The 22,111-nt window shown below is 41.5% G+C and overlaps 6 non-coding genes across 6 annotated transcripts; all 6 read right to left on the reverse strand.

The window, feature by feature from the left end:
• Positions 1-3,721: 3,721 nt before the first annotated feature.
• Positions 3,722-3,807, reverse strand: TRNAY-GUA (transfer RNA tyrosine (anticodon GUA)). Its single transcript is given in 2 exon segments — positions 3,722-3,757; positions 3,771-3,807. It is a non-coding gene; the product is annotated as a tRNA-Tyr (tRNA).
• A 6,921-nt stretch (positions 3,808-10,728) lies between these two features.
• On the reverse strand, positions 10,729-10,814 carry TRNAS-GGA (transfer RNA serine (anticodon GGA)). Its single transcript is given in 2 exon segments — positions 10,729-10,764; positions 10,778-10,814. It is a non-coding gene; the product is annotated as a tRNA-Ser (tRNA).
• A 3,137-nt stretch (positions 10,815-13,951) lies between these two features.
• Positions 13,952-14,037, reverse strand: TRNAS-GGA (transfer RNA serine (anticodon GGA)). The gene is given in 2 exon segments: positions 13,952-13,987; positions 14,001-14,037. It is a non-coding gene; the product is annotated as a tRNA-Ser (tRNA).
• A 1,206-nt stretch (positions 14,038-15,243) lies between these two features.
• On the reverse strand, positions 15,244-15,329 carry TRNAY-GUA (transfer RNA tyrosine (anticodon GUA)). Its single transcript is given in 2 exon segments — positions 15,244-15,279; positions 15,293-15,329. It is a non-coding gene; the product is annotated as a tRNA-Tyr (tRNA).
• A 4,345-nt stretch (positions 15,330-19,674) lies between these two features.
• On the reverse strand, positions 19,675-19,760 carry TRNAY-GUA (transfer RNA tyrosine (anticodon GUA)). The gene is given in 2 exon segments: positions 19,675-19,710; positions 19,724-19,760. It is a non-coding gene; the product is annotated as a tRNA-Tyr (tRNA).
• A 520-nt stretch (positions 19,761-20,280) lies between these two features.
• Positions 20,281-20,366, reverse strand: TRNAY-GUA (transfer RNA tyrosine (anticodon GUA)). The gene is given in 2 exon segments: positions 20,281-20,316; positions 20,330-20,366. It is a non-coding gene; the product is annotated as a tRNA-Tyr (tRNA).
• Positions 20,367-22,111: the final 1,745 nt, after the last annotated feature.

Consider the following 22,111-nt stretch of genomic DNA (forward strand, 5'->3'; position numbering starts at 1 on the left):
ACTCAATACGAGCTTCCACTTCAACCGTCGACTTGTAAACATCTCTTGCAATTCGTGCAAAATACTACAAATTTGGCTTGTGAGGTTCCCGAATTGAGTAAAAGCACATCAGTTCCCAGTTAAAAAAATGACCCCCTCCGCAGTCTCCCGCATGTTACTGACCACCATACTAAGGGGGAAAAGTTGAAAGGCGGAGCCTCACAGGCCATCTCCTCAGAGTATTCAGCCGTGTTGGGCCTTGACAATATTTTAATATCTTGGATGGTGTATAGTGTTCTCCCATTTCCCTTGAGAAATCAAGATTGTCAAGGGGATTCTGCTGTTTTGTCAGTTCATAGCAAGAGATGGGGATCCAAAACACCTCACAGGAAACCAACGAAGATTGGTGTCGGACAGAAACATAACGTGGCCACAGCCTCAAAGCAAAAGGCATCTATTTTCAGTGATGAAATATAATATAATTATAAATTGTCTGTTATTTTATTTTCCAAGTATTTTACTTTCCAAGTATTCAATAAAATGTGCATTTGGCAAAAGTCCTTCAATCCGGATTTCAACCAGCGACCTAAGGATGCCAGTTTTACCACGACAGTCCTCGGCTCTACCAACTGAGCTATCGAAGGCTTGGCAAATCAGCCACTAGCAAGCTCAACACGAGCTTCTACTTCAACCGTCGACATGCAAACATCTATTGCAATTCGTGCAAAATACTACAAATTTGGCTTGTGAGGTTCCCGAATTGAGTAAAAGCACATCAGTTCACAATTAAAAAAATGACCCCCTCCGCAGTCTCCCGCATGTTACTGACCACCATACTAAGGAGGAAAAGTTGAAAGGCGGCGCCTCACAGGCCATCTCCTCAGAGTATTCATCAGTGTTGGGCCTTGACAATATTTTAATATCTTGGATGGTGTATAGTGTTCTCCCATTTCCCTTGAGAAATCAAGATTGTCAAGGGGATTCTGCTGTTTTGTCAGTTCATAGCAAGAGATGGGGATCCAAAATACCTCACAGGAAACCAACGAAGATTGGTGTCGGACAGAAAAATAACGTGGCCACAGCCTCAAAGCAAAAGGCATCTATTTTCAGTGATGAAATATAATATAATTATAAATTGTCTTTTATTTTACTTTCCAAGTATTTTACTTTCCAAGTATTCAATAAAATGTGCATTTGGCAAAAGTCCTTTGAGCCGGATTTGAACCAGCGACGAGCTATCGAAGGCTTGGCAAATCATTCTCTAGCAAACTCAATACGAGCTTCCACTTCAACCGTCGACTTGTAAACATCTCTTGCAATTCGTGCAAAATACTACAAATTTGGCTTGTGAGGTTCCCGAATTGAGTAAAAGCACATCAGTTCCCAGTTAAAAAAATGACCCCCTCCGCAGTCTCCCGCATGTTACTGACCACCATACTAAGGGGGAAAAGTTGAAAGGCGGAGCCTCACAGGCCATCTCCTCAGAGTATTCAGCCGTGTTGGGCCTTGACAATATTTTAATATCTTGGATGGTGTATAGTGTTCTCCCATTTCCCTTGAGAAATCAAGATTGTCAAGGGGATTCTGCTGTTTTGTCAGTTCATAGCAAGAGATGGGGATCCAAAACACCTCACAGGAAACCAACGAAGATTGGTGTCGGACAGAAACATAACGTGGCCACAGCCTCAAAGCAAAAGGCATCTATTTTCAGTGATGAAATATAATATAATTATAAATTGTCTGTTATTTTATTTTCCAAGTATTTTACTTTCCAAGTATTCAATAAAATGTGCATTTGGCAAAAGTCCTTCACTCCGGATTTCAACCAGCGACCTAAGGATGCCAGTTTTACCACGACAGTCCTCGGCTCTACCAACTGAGCTATCGAAGGCTTGGCAAATCAGCCTCTAGCAAGCTCAATACGAGCTTCCACTTCAACCGTCGACATGCAAACATCTATTGCAATTCGTGCAAAATACTACAAATTTGGCTTGTGAGGTTCCCGAATTGAGTAAAAGCACATCAGTTCCCAATTAAAAAAATGACCCCCTCCGCAGTCTCCCGCATGTTACTGACCACCATACTAAGGGGGAAAAGTTGAAAGGCGCGCCTCACAGGCCATCTCCTCAGAGTATTCAGCCGTGTTGGGCCTTGACAATATTTTAATATCTTGGATGCTGTATAGTGTTCTCCCATTTCCCTTGAGAAATCAAGATTGTCAAGGGGATTCTGCTGTTTTGTCAGTTCATAGCAAGAGATGGGGATCCAAAACACCTCACAGGAAACCAACGAAGATTGGTGTCGGACAGAAACATAACGTGGCGACAGCCTCAAAGCAAAAGGCATCTATTTTCAGTGATGAAATATAATATAATTATAAATTGTCTGTTATTTTATTTTCCAAGCATTTTACTTTCCAAGTATTCAATAAAATTTGCATTTGGCAAAAGTCCTTCAATCTGGATTTGAACCAGCGACCTAAGGATGCCTGTTTTACCACTACAGTCCTCTGCTCTACCAACTGAGCTATCGAAGGCTTGGCAAAGCAGTCTCTAGCAAGCTCAATACGAGCTTTTACTTCAACCGTCGACATTCAAACATCTCTTGCAATTCGTGCAAAATACTACAAATTTGGCTTGTGAGGTTCCCGAATTGAGTAAAAGCACATCAGTTCACAATTAAAAAAATGACCCCCTCCGCAGTCTCCCGCATGTTACTGACCACCATACAAAGGAGGAAAAGTTGAAAGGCGGCGCCTCACAGGCCATCTCCTCAGAGTATTCATCAGTGTTCGGCCTTGACAATATTTTAATATCTTGGATGGTGTATAGTGTTCTCCCATTTCCCTTGAGAAATCAAGATTGTCAAGGGGATTCTGCTGTTTTGTCAGTTCATAGCAAGAGATGGGGATCCAAAATACCTCACAGGAAACCAACGAAGATTGGTGTCGGACAGAAAAATAACGTGGCCACAGCCTCAAAGCAAAAGGCATCTATTTTCAGTGATGAAATATAATATAATTATAAATTGTCTGTTATTTTACTTTCCAAGTATTTTACTTTCCAAGTATTCAATAAAATGTGCATTTGGCAAAAGTCCTTCGAGCCGGATTTGAACCAGTGACCTAAGGATGCCTGTTTTACCACTACAGTCCTCCGCTCTACCAACTGAGCTATCGAAGGCTTGGCAAATCGTTCTCTAGCAAACTCAATACGAGCTTCCACTTCAACCGTCGACTTGTAAACATCTCTTGCAATTCGTGCAAAATACTACAAATTTGGCTTGTGACGTTCCCGAATTGAGTAAAAGCACATCAGTTCCCAATTAAAAAAATGACCCCCTCCGCAGTCTCCCGCATTTTACTGACCACCATACTAAGGGGGAAAAGTTGAAAGGCGGCGCCTCACAGGCCATCTCCTCAGAGTATTCAGCCGTGTTGGGCCTTGACAATATTTTAATATCTTGGATGGTGTATACTGTTCTCTCATTTCCCTTGAGAAATCAAGATTGTCAAGGGGATTCTGCTGTTTTGCCAGTTCATAGCAAGAGATGGGGATCCGAATCACCTCACAGGAAACCAATGAAGATTGGTGTTGGACAGAAACATAACGTGGCCACAGCCTCAAAGCAAAAGGCATCTATTTTCAGTGATGAAATATAATATAATTATAAATTGTCTGTTATTTTATTTTCCAAGTATTTTACTTTCCAAGTATTCAATAAAATTTGCATTTGGCAAAAGTCCTTCGAGCCGGATTTGAACCAGCGACCTAAGGATGCCTGTTTAACCACTACAGTCCTCCGCTCTACCAACTGAGCTATCGAAGGCTTGGCAAATCAACCTCTAGCAAACTCAATACGAGCTTCCACTTCAACCGTCGACTTGTAAACATCTCTTGCAATTCGTGCAAAATACTACAAATTTGGCTTGTGAGGTTCCCGAATTGAGTAAAAGCACATCAGTTCCCAATTAAAAAAATGACCCCCTCCGCAGTCTCCCGCATGTTAATGACCACCATACTAAGGGGGAAAAGTTGAAAGGCGGCGCCTCACAGGCCATCTCCTCAGAGTATTCAGCCGTGTTGGGCCTTGACAATATTTTAATATCTTGGATGGTGTATAGTGTTCTCTCATTTCCCTTGAGAAATCAAGATTGTCAAGGGGATTCTGCTGTTTTGCCAGTTCATAGCAAGAGATGGGGATCCAAAACACCTGACAGGAAACCAATGAAGATTCGTGTTGGACAGAAAAATAACGTGGCCACAGCCTCAAAGCAAAAGGCATCTATTTTCAGTGATGAAATATAATATAATTATAAATTGTCTGTTATTTTACTTTCCAAGTATTTTACTTTCCAAGTATTCAATCAAATGTGCATTTGGCAAAAGTCCTTTGAGCCGGATTTGAACCAGCGACCTAAGGATGCCTGTTTTACCACTACAGTCCTCCCCTCTACCAACTGAGCTATCGAAGGCTTGGCAAATAAACTCTAGCAAACTCAATACGAGCTTCCACTTCAACCGTCGACTTGTAAACATCTCTTGCAATTCGTGCAAAATACTACAAATTTGGCTTGTGAGGTTCCCGAATTGAGTAAAAGCACATCAGTTCCCAATTAAAAAAATGACCCCCTACGCAGTCTCCCGCATGTTACTGACCACCATACTAAGGGGGAAAAGTTGAAAGGCGGCACCGCACAGGCCATCTCCTCAGAGTATTCAGCCGCGTTGGGCCTTGACAATATTTTAATATCTTGGATGGTGAATAGTGTTCTCTCATTTCCCTTGAGAAATCAAGATTGTCAAGGGGATTCTGCTGTTTTGCCAGTTCATAGCATGAGATGGGGATCCAAAACACCTCACAGGAAACCAATGAAGATTCGTGTTGGACAGAAAAATAACATGGTCACAGCCTCAAAGCAAAAGGCATTTATTTTCAGTGATGAAATATAATATAATTATAAATTGGCTGTTATTTTACTTTCCAAGTATTTTACTTTCCAAGTATTCAATAAAATGTGCATTTGGCAAAAGTCCTTCGAGCCGGATTTGAACCAGCGACCTAAGGATGCCTGTTTTACCACTACAGTCCTCCGCTCTACCAACTGAGCTATCCAAGGCTTGGCAAATCAGTCTCTAGCAAGCTCAATACGAGCTTTCACTTCAACCGTCGACATTCAAACATCTCTTGCAATTCGTGCAAAATACTACAAATTTGGCTTGTGAGGTTCCCGAATTGAGTAAAAGCACATCAGTTCACAATGAAAAAAATGACCCCCTCCGCAGTCTCCCGCATGTTACTGACCACCATACTAAGGAGGAAAAGTTGAAAGGCGGCGCCTCACAGGCCATCTCCTCAGAGTATTCATCAGTGTTGGGCCTTGACAATATTTTAATATCTTGGATGGTGTATAGTGTTCTCCCATTTCCCTTGAGAAATCAAGATTGTCAAGGGGATTCTGCTGTTTTGTCAGTTCATAGCAAGAGATGGGGATCCAAAATACCTCACAGGAAACCAACGAAGATTGGTGTCGGACAGAAAAATAACGTGGCCACAGCCTCAAAGCAAAAGGCATCTATTTTCAGTGATGAAATATAATATAATTATAAATTGTCTTTTATTTTACTTTCCAAGTATTTTACTTTCCAAGTATTCAATAAAATGTGCATTTGGCAAAAGTCCTTTGAGCCGGATTTGAACCAGCGACGAGCTATCGAAGGCTTGGCAAATCATTCTCTAGCAAACTCAATACGAGCTTCCACTTCAACCGTCGACTTGTAAACATCTCTTGCAATTCGTGCAAAATACTACAAATTTGGCTTGTGAGGTTCCCGAATTGAGTAAAAGCACATCAGTTCCCAGTTAAAAAAATGACCCCCTCCGCAGTCTCCCGCATGTTACTGACCACCATACTAAGGGGGAAAAGTTGAAAGGCGGCGCTTCACAGGCCATCTCCTCAGAGTATTCAGCCGTGTTGGGCCTTGACAATATTTTAATATCTTGGATGGTGTATAGTGTTCTCCCATTTCCCTTGAGAAATCAAGATTGTCAAGGGGATTCTGCTGTTTTGTCAGTTCATAGCAAGAGATGGGGATCCAAAACACCTCACAGGAAACCAACGAAGATTGGTGTCGGACAGAAACATAACGTGGCCACAGCCTCAAAGCAAAAGGCATCTATTTTCAGTGATGAAATATAATATAATTATAAATTGTCTATTATTTTATTTTCCAAGTATTTTACTTTCCAAGTATTCAATAAAATGTGCATTTGGCAAAAGTCCTTCAATCCGGATTTCAACCAGCAACCTAAGGATGCCAGTTTTACCACGACAGTCCTCCGCTCTACCAACTGAGCTATCGAAGGCTTGGCAAATCAGTCTTTAGCAAGCTCAATACGAGCTTCCACTTCAACCGTCGACATGCAAACATCTATTGCAATTCGTGCAAAATACTACAAATTTGGCTTGTGAGGTTCCCGAATTGAGTAAAAGCACATCAGTTCCCAATTAAAAAAATGACCCCCTCCGCAGTCTCCCGCATGTTACTGACCACCACACTAAGGGGGAAAAGTTGAAAGGCGCGCCTCACAGGCCATCTCCTCAGGGTATTCAGCCGTGTTGGGCCTTGACAATATTTTAATATCTTGGATGGTGTATAGTGTTCTCCCATTTCCCTTGAGAAATCAAGATTGTCAAGGGGATTCTGCTGTTTTGTCAGTTCATAGCAAGAGATGGGGATCCAAAACACCTCACAGGAAACCAACGAAGATTGGTGTCGGACAGAAACATAACGTGGCGACAGCCTCAAAGCAAAAGGCATCTATTTTCAGTGATGAAATATAATATAATTATAAATTGTCTGTTATTTTATTTTCCAAGCATTTTACTTTCCAAGTATTCAATAAAATTTGCATTTGGCAGAAGTCCTTCAATCTGGATTTGAACCAGCGACCTAAAGATGCCTGTTTTACCACTACAGTCCTCTGCTCTACCAACTGAGCTATCGAAGGCTTGGCAAATCAGTCTCTAGCAAGCTCAATACGAGCTTCCACTTCAACCGTCGACTTGTAAACATCTCTTGCAATTCGTGCAAAATACTACAAATTTGGCTTGTGAGGTTCCCGAATTGAGTAAAAGCACATCAGTTCCCAATTAAAAAAATGACCCCCTACGCAGTCTCCCGCATGTTACTGACCACCATACTAAGGGGGAAAAGTTGAAAGGCGGCACCTCACAGGCCATCTCCTCAGAGTATTCAGCCGCGTTGGGCCTTGACAATATTTTAATATCTTGGATGGTGAATAGTGTTCTCTCATTTCCCTTGAGAAATCAAGATTGTCAAGGGGATTCTGCTGTTTTGCCAGTTCATAGCATGAGATGGGGATCCAAAACACCTCACAGGAAACCAATGAAGATTCGTGTTGGACAGAAAAATAACATGGTCACAGCCTCAAAGCAAAAGGCATTTATTTTCAGTGATGAAATATAATATAATTATAAATTGGCTGTTATTTTACTTTCCAAGTATTTTACTTTCCAAGTATTCAATAAAATGTGCATTTGGCAAAAGTCCTTCGAGCCGGATTTGAACCAGCCACCTAAGGATGCCTGTTTTACCACTACAGTCCTCCGCTCTACCAACTGAGCTATCCAAGGCTTGGCAAATCAGTCTCTAGCAAGCTCAATACGAGCTTTCACTTCAACCGTCGACATTCAAACATCTCTTGCAATTCGTGCAAAATACTACAAATTTGGCTTGTGAGGTTCCCGAATTGTGTAAAAGCACATCAGTTCACAATTAAAAAAATGACCCCATCCGCAGTCTCCCATATGTTACTGACCACCATACTAAGGAGGAAAAGTTGAAAGGCGGCGCCTCACAGGCCATCTCCTCAGAGTATTCATCAGTGTTGGGCCTTGACAATATTTTAATATCTTGGATGGTGTATAGTGTTCTCCCATTTCCCTTGAGAAATCAAGATTGTCAAGGGGATTCTGCTGTTTTGTCAGTTCATAGCAAGAGATGGGGATCCAAAATACCTCACAGGAAACCAACGAAGATTGGTGTCGGACAGAAAAATAACGTGGCCACAGCCTCAAAGCAAAAGGCATCTATTTTCAGTGATGAAATATAATATAATTATAAATTGTCTTTTATTTTACTTTCCAAGTATTTTACTTTCCAAGTATTCAATAAAATGTGCATTTGGCAAAAGTCCTTTGAGCCGGATTTGAACCAGCTACGAGCTATCGAAGGCTTGGCAAATCATTCTCTAGCAAACTCAATACGAGCTTCCACTTCAACCGTCGACTTGTAAACATCTCTTGCAATTCGTGCAAAATACTACAAATTTGGCTTGTGAGGTTCCCGAATTGAGTAAAAGCACATCAGTTCCAAGTTAAAAAAATGACCCCCTCCGCAGTCTCCCGCATGTTACTGACCACCATACTAAGGGGGAAAAGTTGAAAGGCGGCGCCTCACAGGCCATCTCCTCAGAGTATTCAGCCGTGTTGGGCCTTGACAATATTTTAATATCTTGGATGGTGTATAGTGTTCTCCCATTTCCCTTGAGAAATCAAGATTGTCAAGGGGATTCTGCTGTTTTGTCAGTTCATAGCAAGAGATGGGGATCCAAAACACCTCACAGGAAACCAACGAAGATTGGTGTCGGACAGAAACATAACGTGGCCACAGCCTCAAAGCAAAAGGCATCTATTTTCAGTGATGAAATATAATATAATTATAAATTGTCTATTATTTTATTTTCCAAGTATTTTACTTTCCAAGTATTCAATAAAATGTGCATTTGGCAAAAGTCCTTCAATCCGGATTTCAACCAGCGACCTAAGGATGCCAGTTTTACCACGACAGTCCTCCGCTCTACCAACTGAGCTATCGAAGGCTTGGCAAATCAGTCTTTAGCAAGCTCAATACGAGCTTCCACTTCAACCGTCGACATGCAAACATCTATTGCAATTCGTGCAAAATACTACAAATTTGGCTTGTGAGGTTCCCGAATTGAGTAAAAGCACATCAGTTCCCAATTAAAAAAATGACCCCCTCCGCAGTCTCCCGCATGTTACTGACCACCATACTAAGGGGGAAAAGTTGAAAGGCGCGCCTCACAGGCCATCTCCTCAGAGTATTCAGCCGTGTTGGGCCTTGACAATATTTTAATATCTTGGATGGTGTATAGTGTTCTCCCATTTCCCTTGAGAAATCAAGATTGTCAAGGGGATTCTGCTGTTTTGTCAGTTCATAGCAAGAGATGGGGATCCAAAACACCTCACAGGAAACCAACGAAGATTGGTGTCGGACAGAAACATAACGTGGCGACAGCCTCAAAGCAAAAGGCATCTATTTTCAGTGATGAAATATAATATAATTATAAATTGTCTGTTATTTTATTTTCCAAGCATTTTACTTTCCAAGTATTCAATAAAATTTGCATTTGGCAAAAGTCCTTCAATCTGGATTTGAACCAGCGACCTAAGGATGCCTGTTTTACCACTACAATCCTCTGCTCTACCAACTGAGCTATCGAAGGCTTGGCAAATCAGTCTCTAGCAAGCTCAATACGAGCTTTCACTTCAACCGTTCAAACATCTCTTGCAATTCGTGCAAAATACTACAAATTTGGCTTGTGAGGTTCCCGAATTGAGTAAAAGCACATCAGTTCACAATTAAAAAAATGACCCCCTCCGAGGTCTCCCGCATGTTACTGACCACCATACTAAGGGGGAAAAGTTGAAAGGCGGCGCCTCACAGGCCATCTCCTCAGAGTATTCAGCTGTGTTGGGCCTTGACAATATTTTAATATCTTGGATGGTGTATAGTGTTCTCTCATTTCCCTTGAGAAATCAAGATTGTCAAGGGGATTCTGCTGTTTTGCCAGTTCATAGCAAGAGATGGGGATCCAAAACACCTCACATGAAACCAATGAAGATTCGTGTTGGACAGAAACATAACGTGGCCACAGCCTCAAAGCAACAGGCATCTATTTTCAGTGATGAAATATAATATAATCATAAATTGTCTGTTATTTTACTTTCCAAGTATTTTATTTTCCAAGTATTCAATAAAATTTGCATTTGGCAAAAGTCTTTTGAGCTGGATTCGAACCAGCGACCTAAGGATGCCTGTTGTACTACTACAGTCCTCTGCTCTACCAACTGAGCTATCGAAGGCTTGGCAAATCATTCTCTAGCAAACTCAATACGAGCTTCCACTTCAACCGTCGACTTGTAAACATCTCTTGCAATTCGTGCAAAATACTACAAATTTGGCTTGTGAGGTTCCCGAATTGAGTAAAAGCACATCCGTTCCCATTTAAAAAAATGACCCCCTCCGCAGTCTCCCGCATGTTACTGACCACCATACTAAGGGGGAAAAGTTGAAAGGCGGCACCTCACAGGCCATCTCCTCAGAGTATTCAGCCGCGTTGGGCCTTGACAATATTTTAATATCTTGGATGGTGTATAGTGTTCTCTCATTTCCCTTGAGAAATCAAGATTGTCAAGGGGATTCTGCTGTTTTGCCAGTTCATAGCAAGAGATGGGGATCCAAAACACCTCACAGGAAACCAATGAAGATTCGTGTTGGACAGAAAAATAACGTGGTCACAGCCTCAAAGCAAAAGGCATCTATTTTCAGTGATGAAATATAATATAATTATAAATTGTCTGTTATTTTACTTTCCAAGTATTTTACTTTCCAAGTATTCAATAAAATATGCATTTGGTAAAAGTCCTTCGAGCCGGATTTGAACCAGTGACCTAAGGATGCCTGTTTTACCACTCCAGTCCTCCGCTCTACCAACTGAGCTATCGAAGGCTTGGCAAATCATTTTCTAGCAAGCTCAATACGAGCTTCCACTTCAACCGTCGACATTCAAACATCTCTTGCAATTCGTGCAAAATACTACAAATTTGGCTTGTGAGGTTCCCGAATTGAGTAAAAGCACATCAGTTCACAATTAAAAAAATTACCCCCTCCGCAGTCTCCCGCATGTTACTGACCACCATACAAAGGAGGAAAAGTTGAAAGGCGGCGCCTCACAGGCCATCTCCTCAGAGTATTCATCAGTGTTCGGCCTTGACAATATTTTAATATCTTGGATGGTGTATAGTGTTCTCCCATTTCCCTTGAGAAATCAAGATTGTCAAGGGGATTCTGCTGCTTTGTCAGTTCATAGCAAGAGATGGGGATCCAAAATACCTCACAGGAAACCAACGAAGATTGGTGTCGGACAGAAAAATAACGTGGCCACAGCCTCAAAGCAAAAGGCATCTATTTTTAGTGATGAAATATAATATAATTATAAATTGTCTGTTATTTTACTTTCCAAGTATTTTACTTTCCAAGTATTCAATAAAATGTGCATTTGGCAAAAGTCCTTCGAGCCGGATTTGAACCAGCGACCTAAGGACGCCTGTTTTACCACTACAGTCCTCAGCTCTACCAACTGAGCTATCGAAGGCTTGGCAAATGATTCTCTAGCAAACTCAATACGAGCTTCCACTTCAACCGTCGACTTGTAAACATCTCTTGCAATTCGTGCAAAATACTACAAATTTGGCTTGTGACGTTCCCGAATTGAGTAAAAGCACATCAGTTCCCAATTAAAAAAATGACCCCCTCCGCAGTCTCCCGCATGTTACTGACCACCATACTAAGGGGGAAAAGTTGAAAGGCGGCACCTCACAGGCCATCTCCTCAGAGTATTCAGCCGCGTTGGGCCTTGACAATATTTTAATATCTTGGATGGTGAATAGTTTTCTCTCATTTCCCTTGAGAAATCAAGATTGTCAAGGGGATTCTGCTGTTTTGCCAGTTCATAGCATGAGATGGGGATCCAAAACACCTCACAGGAAACCAACGAAGATTGGTGTCGGACAGAAACATAACGTGGCCACAGCCTCAAAGCAAAAGGCATCTATTTTCAGTGATGAAATATAATATAATTATAAATTGTCTATTATTTTATTTTCCAAGTATTTTACTTTCCAAGTATTCAATAAAATGTGCATTTGGCAAAAGTCCTTCAATCCGGATTTCAACCAGCGAACTAAGGATGCCAGTTTTACCACGACAGTCCTCCGCTCTACCAACTGAGCTATCGAAGGCTTGGCAAATCAGTCTTTAGCAAGCTCAATACGAGCTTCCACTTCAACCGTCGACATGCAAACATCTATTGCAATTCGTGCAAAATACTACAAATTTGGCTTGTGAGGTTCCCGAATTGAGTAAAAGCACATCAGTTCCCAATTAAAAAAATGACCCCCTCCGCAGTCTCCCGCATGTTACTGACCACCATACTAAGGGGGAAAAGTTGAAAGGCGCGCCTCACAGGCCATCTCCTCAGAGTATTCAGCCGTGTTGGGCCTTGACAATATTTTAATATCTTGGATGGTGTATAGTGTTCTCCCATTTCCCTTGAGAAATCAAGATTGTCAAGGGGATTCTGCTGTTTTGTCAGTTCATAGCAAGAGATGGGGATCCAAAACACCTCACAGGAAACCAACGAAGATTGGTGTCGGACAGAAACATAACGTGGCGATAGCCTCAAAGCAAAAGGCATCTATTTTCAGTGATGAAATATAATATAATTATAAATTGTCTGTTATTTTATTTTCCAAGCATTTTACTTTCCAAGTATTCAATAAAATTTGCATTTGGCAAAAGTCCTTCAATCTGGATTTGAACCAGCGACCTAAGGATGCCTGTTTTACCACTACAGTCCTCTGCTCTACCAACTGAGCTATCGAAGGCTTGGCAAATCAGTCTCTAGCAAGCTCAATACGAGCTTTCACTTCAACCGTTCAAACATCTCTTGCAATTCGTGCAAAATACTACAAATTTGGCTTGTGAGGTTCCCGAATTGAGTAAAAGCACATCAGTTCACAATTAAAAAAATGACCCCCTCCGAGGTCTCCCGCATGTTACTGACCACCATACTAAGGGGGAAAAGTTGAAAGGCGGCGCCTCACAGGCCATCTCCTCAGAGTATTCAGCTGTGTTGGGCCTTGACAATATTTTAATATCTTGGATGGTGTATAGTGTTCTCTCATTTCCCTTGAGAAATCAAGATTGTCAAGGGGATTCTGCTGTTTTGCCAGTTCATAGCAAGAGATGGGGATCCAAAACACCTCACATGAAACCAATGAAGATTCGTGTTGGACAGAAACATAACGTGGCCACAGCCTCAAAGCAACAGGCATCTATTTTCAGTGATGAAATATAATATAATCATAAATTGTCTGTTATTTTACTTTCCAAGTATTTTATTTTCCAAGTATTCAATAAAATTTGCATTTGGCAAAAGTCTTTTGAGCTGGATTCGAACCAGCGACCTAAGGATGCCTGTTGTACTACTACAGTCCTCTGCTCTACCAACTGAGCTATCGAAGGCTTGGCAAATCATTCTCTAGCAAACTCAATACGAGCTTCCACTTCAACCGTCGACTTGTAAACATCTCTTGCAATTCGTGCAAAATACTACAAATTTGGCTTGTGAGGTTCCCGAATTGAGTAAAAGCACATCCGTTCCCATTTAAAAAAATGACCCCCTCCGCAGTCTCCCGCATGTTACTGACCACCATACTAAGGGGGAAAAGTTGAAAGGCGGCACCTCACAGGCCATCTCCTCAGAGTATTCAGCCGCGTTGGGCCTTGACAATATTTTAATATCTTGGATGGTGTATAGTGTTCTCTCATTTCCCTTGAGAAATCAAGATTGTCAAGGGGATTCTGCTGTTTTGCCAGTTCATAGCAAGAGATGGGGATCCAAAACACCTCACAGGAAACCAATGAAGATTCGTGTTGGACAGAAAAATAACGTGGTCACAGCCTCAAAGCAAAAGGCATCTATTTTCAGTGATGAAATATAATATAATTATAAATTGTCTGTTATTTTACTTTCCAAGTATTTTACTTTCCAAGTATTCAATAAAATATGCATTTGGTAAAAGTCCTTCGAGCCGGATTTGAACCAGTGACCTAAGGATGCCTGTTTTACCACTCCAGTCCTCCGCTCTACCAACTGAGCTATCGAAGGCTTGGCAAATCATTTTCTAGCAAGCTCAATACGAGCTTCCACTTCAACCGTCGACATTCAAACATCTCTTGCAATTCGTGCAAAATACTACAAATTTGGCTTGTGAGGTTCCCGAATTGAGTAAAAGCACATCAGTTCACAATTAAAAAAATTACCCCCTCCGCAGTCTCCCGCATGTTACTGACCACCATACAAAGGAGGAAAAGTTGAAAGGCGGCGCCTCACAGGCCATCTCCTCAGAGTATTCATCAGTGTTCGGCCTTGACAATATTTTAATATCTTGGATGGTGTATAGTGTTCTCCCATTTCCCTTGAGAAATCAAGATTGTCAAGGGGATTCTGCTGCTTTGTCAGTTCATAGCAAGAGATGGGGATCCAAAATACCTCACAGGAAACCAACGAAGATTGGTGTCGGACAGAAAAATAACGTGGCCACAGCCTCAAAGCAAAAGGCATCTATTTTTAGTGATGAAATATAATATAATTATAAATTGTCTGTTATTTTACTTTCCAAGTATTTTACTTTCCAAGTATTCAATAAAATGTGCATTTGGCAAAAGTCCTTCGAGCCGGATTTGAACCAGCGACCTAAGGACGCCTGTTTTACCACTACAGTCCTCAGCTCTACCAACTGAGCTATCGAAGGCTTGGCAAATGATTCTCTAGCAAACTCAATACGAGCTTCCACTTCAACCGTCGACTTGTAAACATCTCTTGCAATTCGTGCAAAATACTACAAATTTGGCTTGTGACGTTCCCGAATTGAGTAAAAGCACATCAGTTCCCAATTAAAAAAATGACCCCCTCCGCAGTCTCCCGCATGTTACTGACCACCATACTAAGGGGGAAAAGTTGAAAGGCGGCACCTCACAGGCCATCTCCTCAGAGTATTCAGCCGCGTTGGGCCTTGACAATATTTTAATATCTTGGATGGTGAATAGTTTTCTCTCATTTCCCTTGAGAAATCAAGATTGTCAAGGGGATTCTGCTGTTTTGCCAGTTCATAGCATGAGATGGGGATCCAAAACACCTCACAGGAAACCAACGAAGATTGGTGTCGGACAGAAAAATAACGTGGCCACAGCCTCAAAGCAAAAGGCATCTATTTTCAGTGATGAAATATAATATAATTATAAATTGTCTGTTATTTTACTTTCCAAGTATTTTACTTTCCAAGTATTCAATAAAATGTGCATTTGGCAAAAGTCCTTCGAGCCGGATTTGAACCAGCGACCTAAGGATGCCTGTTTTACCACTACAGTCCTCTGCTCTACCAACTGAGCTATCGAAGGCTTGGCAAATCATTCTCTAGCAAACTCAATACGAGCTTCCACTTCAACCGTCGACTTGTAAACATCTCTTGCAATTCGTGCAAAATACTACAAATTTGGCTTGTGACGTTCCCGAATTGAGTAAAAGCACATCAGTTCCCAATTAAAAAAATGACCCCCTCCGCCGTCTCCCGCATGTTACTGACCACAATACTAAGGGGGAAAAGTTGAAAGGCGGCACCTCACAGGCCATCTCCTCAGAGTATTCAGCCGCGTTGGGCCTTGACAATATTTTAATATCTTGGATGGTGAATAGTTTTCTCTCATTTCCCTTGAGAAATCAAGATTGTCAAGGGGATTCTGCTGTTTTGCCAGTTCATAGCATGAGATGGGGATCCAAAACACCTCACAGGAAACCAATGAAGATTCGTGTTGGACAGAAAAATAACATGGTCACAGCCTCAAAGCAAAAGGCATTTATTTTCAGTGATGAAATATAATATAATTATAAATTGGCTGTTATTTTACTTTCCAAGTATTTTACTTTCCAAGTATTCAATAAAATGTGCATTTGGCAAAAGTCCTTCGAGCCGGATTTGAACCAGCGACCTAAGGATGCCTGTTTTACCACTACAGTCCTCCGCTCTACCAACTGAGCTATCCAAGGCTTGGCAAATCATTCTCTAGCAAGCTCAATACGAGCTTCCACTTCAACCGTCGACATTCAAACATCTCTTGCAATTCGTGCAAAATACTACAAATTTGGCTTGTGAGGTTCCCGAATTGAGTAAAAGCACATCAGTTCACAATTAAAAAAATGACCCCCTCCGCAGTCTCCCGCATGTTACTGACCACCATACTAAGGAGGAAAAGTTGAAAGGCGGCGCCTCACAGGCCATCTCCTCAGAGTATTCATCAGTGTTGGGCCTTGACAATATTTTAATATCTTGGATGGTGTATAGTGTTCTCCCATTTCCCTTGAGAAATCAAGATTGTCAAGGGGATTCTGCTGTTTTGTCAGTTCATAGCAAGAGATGGGGATCCAAAATACCTCACAGGAAACCAACGAAGATTGGTGTCGGACAGAAAAATAACGTGGCCACAGCCTCAAAGCAAAAGGCATCTATTTTCAGTGATGAAATATAATATAATTATAAATTGTCTTTTATTTTACTTTCCAAGTATTTTACTTTCCAAGTATTCAATAAAATGTGCATTTGGCAAAAGTCCTTTGAGCCGGATTTGAACCAGCGACGAGCTATCGAAGGCTTGGCAAATCATTCTCTAGCAAACTCAATACGAGCTTCCACTTCAACCGTCGACTTGTAAACATCTCTTGCAATTCGTGCAAAATACTACAAATTTGGCTTGTGAGGTTCCCGAATTGAGTAAAAGCACATCAGTTCCCAGTTAAAAAAATGACCCCCTCCGCAGTCTCCCGCATGTTACTGACCACCATACTAAGGGGGAAAAGTTGAAAGGCGGAGCCTCACAGGCCATCTCCTCAGAGTATTCAGCCGTGTTGGGCCTTGACAATATTTTAATATCTTGGATGGTGTATAGTGTTCTCCCATTTCCCTTGAGAAATCAAGATTGTCAAGGGGATTCTGCTGTTTTGTCAGTTCATAGCAAGAGATGGGGATCCAAAACACCTCACAGGAAACCAACGAAGATTGGTGTCGGACAGAAACATAACGTGGCCACAGCCTCAAAGCAAAAGGCATCTATTTTCAGTGATGAAATATAATATAATTATAAATTGTCTGTTATTTTATTTTCCAAGTATTTTACTTTCCAAGTATTCAATAAAATGTGCATTTGGCAAAAGTCCTTCAATCCGGATTTCAACCAGCGACCTAAGGATGCCAGTTTTACCACGACAGTCCTCGGCTCTACCAACTGAGCTATCGAAGGCTTGGCAAATCAGCCACTAGCAAGCTCAACACGAGCTTCTACTTCAACCGTCGACATGCAAACATCTATTGCAATTCGTGCAAAATACTACAAATTTGGCTTGTGAGGTTCCCGAATTGAGTAAAAGCACATCAGTTCACAATTAAAAAAATGACCCCCTCCGCAGTCTCCCGCATGTTACTGACCACCATACTAAGGAGGAAAAGTTGAAAGGCGGCGCCTCACAGGCCATCTCCTCAGAGTATTCATCAGTGTTGGGCCTTGACAATATTTTAATATCTTGGATGGTGTATAGTGTTCTCCCATTTCCCTTGAGAAATCAAGATTGTCAAGGGGATTCTGCTGTTTTGTCAGTTCATAGCAAGAGATGGGGATCCAAAATACCTCACAGGAAACCAACGAAGATTGGTGTCGGACAGAAAAATAACGTGGCCAAAGCCTCAAAGCAAAAGGCATCTATTTTCAGTGATGAAATATAATATAATTATAAATTGTCTTTTATTTTACTTTCCAAGTATTTTACTTTCCAAGTATTCAATAAAATGTGCATTTGGCAAAAGTCCTTTGAGCCGGATTTGAACCAGCGACGAGCTATCGAAGGCTTGGCAAATCATTCTCTAGCAAACTCAATACGAGCTTCCACTTCAACCGTCGACTTGTAAACATCTCTTGCAATTCGTGCAAAATACTACAAATTTGGCTTGTGAGGTTCCCGAATTGAGTAAAAGCACATCAGTTCCCAGTTAAAAAAATGACCCCCTCCGCAGTCTCCCGCATGTTACTGACCACCATACTAAGGGGGAAAAGTTGAAAGGCGGAGCCTCACAGGCCATCTCCTCAGAGTATTCAGCCGTGTTGGGCCTTGACAATATTTTAATATCTTGGATGGTGTATAGTGTTCTCCCATTTCCCTTGAGAAATCAAGATTGTCAAGGGGATTCTGCTGTTTTGTCAGTTCATAGCAAGAGATGGGGATCCAAAACACCTCACAGGAAACCAACGAAGATTGGTGTCGGACAGAAACATAACGTGGCCACAGCCTCAAAGCAAAAGGCATCTATTTTCAGTGATGAAATATAATATAATTATAAATTGTCTGTTATTTTATTTTCCAAGTATTTTACTTTCCAAGTATTCAATAAAATGTGCATTTGGCAAAAGTCCTTCAATCCGGATTTCAACCAGCGACCTAAGGATGCCAGTTTTACCACGACAGTCCTCGGCTCTACCAACTGAGCTATCGAAGGCTTGGCAAATCAGCCTCTAGCAAGCTCAATACGAGCTTCCACTTCAACCGTCGACATGCAAACATCTATTGCAATTCGTGCAAAATACTACAAATTTGGCTTGTGAGGTTCCCGAATTGAGTAAAAGCACATCAGTTCCCAATTAAAAAAATGACCCCCTCCGCAGTCTCCCGCATGTTACTGACCACCATACTAAGGGGGAAAAGTTGAAAGGCGCGCCTCACAGGCCATCTCCTCAGAGTATTCAGCCGTGTTGGGCCTTGACAATATTTTAATATCTTGGATGCTGTATAGTGTTCTCCCATTTCCCTTGAGAAATCAAGATTGTCAAGGGGATTCTGCTGTTTTGTCAGTTCATAGCAAGAGATGGGGATCCAAAACACCTCACAGGAAACCAACGAAGATTGGTGTCGGACAGAAACATAACGTGGCGACAGCCTCAAAGCAAAAGGCATCTATTTTCAGTGATGAAATATAATATAATTATAAATTGTCTGTTATTTTATTTTCCAAGCATTTTACTTTCCAAGTATTCAATAAAATTTGCATTTGGCAAAAGTCCTTCAATCTGGATTTGAACCAGCGACCTAAGGATGCCTGTTTTACCACTACAGTCCTCTGCTCTACCAACTGAGCTATCGAAGGCTTGGCAAAGCAGTCTCTAGCAAGCTCAATACGAGCTTTTACTTCAACCATCGACATTCAAACATCTCTTGCAATTCGTGCAAAATACTACAAATTTGGCTTGTGAGGTTCCCGAATTGAGTAAAAGCACATCAGTTCACAATTAAAAAAATGACCCCCTCCGCAGTCTCCCGCATGTTACTGACCACCATACAAAGGAGGAAAAGTTGAAAGGCGGCGCCTCACAGGCCATCTCCTCAGAGTATTCATCAGTGTTCGGCCTTGACAATATTTTAATATCTTGGATGGTGTATAGTGTTCTCCCATTTCCCTTGAGAAATCAAGATTGTCAAGGGGATTCTGCTGTTTTGTCAGTTCATAGCAAGAGATGGGGATCCAAAATACCTCACAGGAAACCAACGAAGATTGGTGTCGGACAGAAAAAAAACGTGGCCACAGCCTCAAAGCAAAAGGCATCTATTTTCAGTGATGAAATATAATATAATTATAAATTGTCTGTTATTTTACTTTCCAAGTATTTTACTTTCCAAGTATTCAATAAAATGTGCATTTGGCAAAAGTCCTTCGAGCCGGATTTGAACCAGCGACCTAAGGATGCCTGTTTTACCACTACAGTCCTCCGCTCTACCAACTGAGCTATCGAAGGCTTGGCAAATCGTTCTCTAGCAAACTCAATACGAGCTTCCACTTCAACCGTCGACTTGTAAACATCTCTTGCAATTCTGAGTAAAAGCACATCAGTTCCCAATTAAAAAAATGACCCCCTCCGCAGTCTCCCGCATGTTACTGACCACCATACTAAGGGGGAAAAGTTGAAAGGCGGCACCTCACAGGCCATCTCCTCAGAGTATTCAGCCGCGTTGGGCCTTGACAATATTTTAATATCTTGGATGGTGAATAGTTTTCTCTCATTTCCCTTGAGAAATCAAGATTGTCAAGGGGATTCTGCTGTTTTGCCAGTTCATAGCATGAGATGGGGATCCAAAACACCTCACAGGAAACCAACGAAGATTGGTGTCGGACAGAAAAATAACGTGGCCACAGCCTCAAAGCAAAAGGCATCTATTTTCAGTGATGAAATATAATATAATTATAAATTGTCTGTTATTTTACTTTCCAAGTATTTTACTTTCCAAGTATTCAATAAAATGTGCATTTGGCAAAAGTCCTTCGAGCCGGATTTGAACCAGCGACCTAAGGATGCCTGTTTTACCACTACAGTCCTCTGCTCTACCAACTGAGCTATCGAAGGCTTGGCAAATCATTCTCTAGCAAACTCAATACGAGCTTCCACTTCAACCGTCGACTTGTAAACATCTCTTGCAATTCGTGCAAAATACTACAAATTTGGCTTGTGACGTTCCCGAATTGAGTAAAAGCACATCAGTTCCCAATTAAAAAAATGACCCCCTCCGCCGTCTCCCGCATGTTACTGACCACCATACTAAGGGGGAAAAGTTGAAAGGCGGCACCTCACAGGCCATCTCCTCAGAGTATTCAGCCGCGTTGGGCCTTGACAATATTTTAATATCTTGGATGGTGAATAGTTTTCTCTCATTTCCCTTGAGAAATCAAGATTGTCAAGGGGATTCTGCTGTTTTGCCAGTTCATAGCATGAGATGGGGATCCAAAACACCTCACAGGAAACCAATGAAGATTCGTGTTGGACAGAAAAATAACATGGTCACAGCCTCAAAGCAAAAGGCATTTATTTTCAGTGATGAAATATAATATAATTATAAATTGGCTGTTATTTTACTTTCCAAGTATTTTACTTTCCAAGTATTCAATAAAATGTGCATTTGGCAAAAGTCCTTCGAGCCGGATTTGAACCAGCGACCTAAGGATGCCTGTTTTACCACTACAGTCCTCCGCTCTACCAACTGAGCTATCCAAGGCTTGGCAAATCATTCTCTAGCAAGCTCAATACGAGCTTCCACTTCAACCGTCGACATTCAAACATCTCTTGCAATTCGTGCAAAATACTACAAATTTGGCTTGTGAGGTTCCCGAATTGAGTAAAAGCACATCAGTTCACAATTAAAAAAATGACCCCCTCCGCAGTCTCCCGCATGTTACTGACCACCATACTAAGGAGGAAAAGTTGAAAGGCGGCGCCTCACAGGCCATCTCCTCAGAGTATTCATCAGTGTTGGGCCTTGACAATATTTTAATATCTTGGATGGTGTATAGTGTTCTCCCATTTCCCTTGAGAAATCAAGATTGTCAAGGGGATTCTGCTGTTTTGTCAGTTCATAGCAAGAGATGGGGATCCAAAATACCTCACAGGAAACCAACGAAGATTGGTGTCGGACAGAAAAATAACGTGGCCACAGCCTCAAAGCAAAAGGCATCTATTTTCAGTGATGAAATATAATATAATTATAAATTGTCTTTTATTTTACTTTCCAAGTATTTTACTTTCCAAGTATTCAATAAAATGTGCATTTGGCAAAAGTCCTTTGAGCCGGATTTGAACCAGCGACGAGCTATCGAAGGCTTGGCAAATCATTCTCTAGCAAACTCAATACGAGCTTCCACTTCAACCGTCGACTTGTAAACATCTCTTGCAATTCGTGCAAAATACTACAAATTTGGCTTGTGAGGTTCCCGAATTGAGTAAAAGCACATCAGTTCCCAGTTAAAAAAATGACCCCCTCCGCAGTCTCCCGCATGTTACTGACCACCATACTAAGGGGGAAAAGTTGAAAGGCGGAGCCTCACAGGCCATCTCCTCAGAGTATTCAGCCGTGTTGGGCCTTGACAATATTTTAATATCTTGGATGGTGTATAGTGTTCTCCCATTTCCCTTGAGAAATCAAGATTGTCAAGGGGATTCTGCTGTTTTGTCAGTTCATAGCAAGAGATGGGGATCCAAAACACCTCACAGGAAACCAACGAAGATTGGTGTCGGACAGAAACATAACGTGGCCACAGCCTCAAAGCAAAAGGCATCTATTTTCAGTGATGAAATATAATATAATTATAAATTGTCTG

The sequence above is a fragment of the Ambystoma mexicanum genome, chromosome 1p, assembly GCF_040938575.1.
Source record: "Ambystoma mexicanum isolate Mex_15411 chromosome 1p, UKY_AmexF1_1, whole genome shotgun sequence".
Classification (NCBI taxonomy): Eukaryota; Metazoa; Chordata; class Amphibia; order Caudata; family Ambystomatidae; genus Ambystoma; species Ambystoma mexicanum.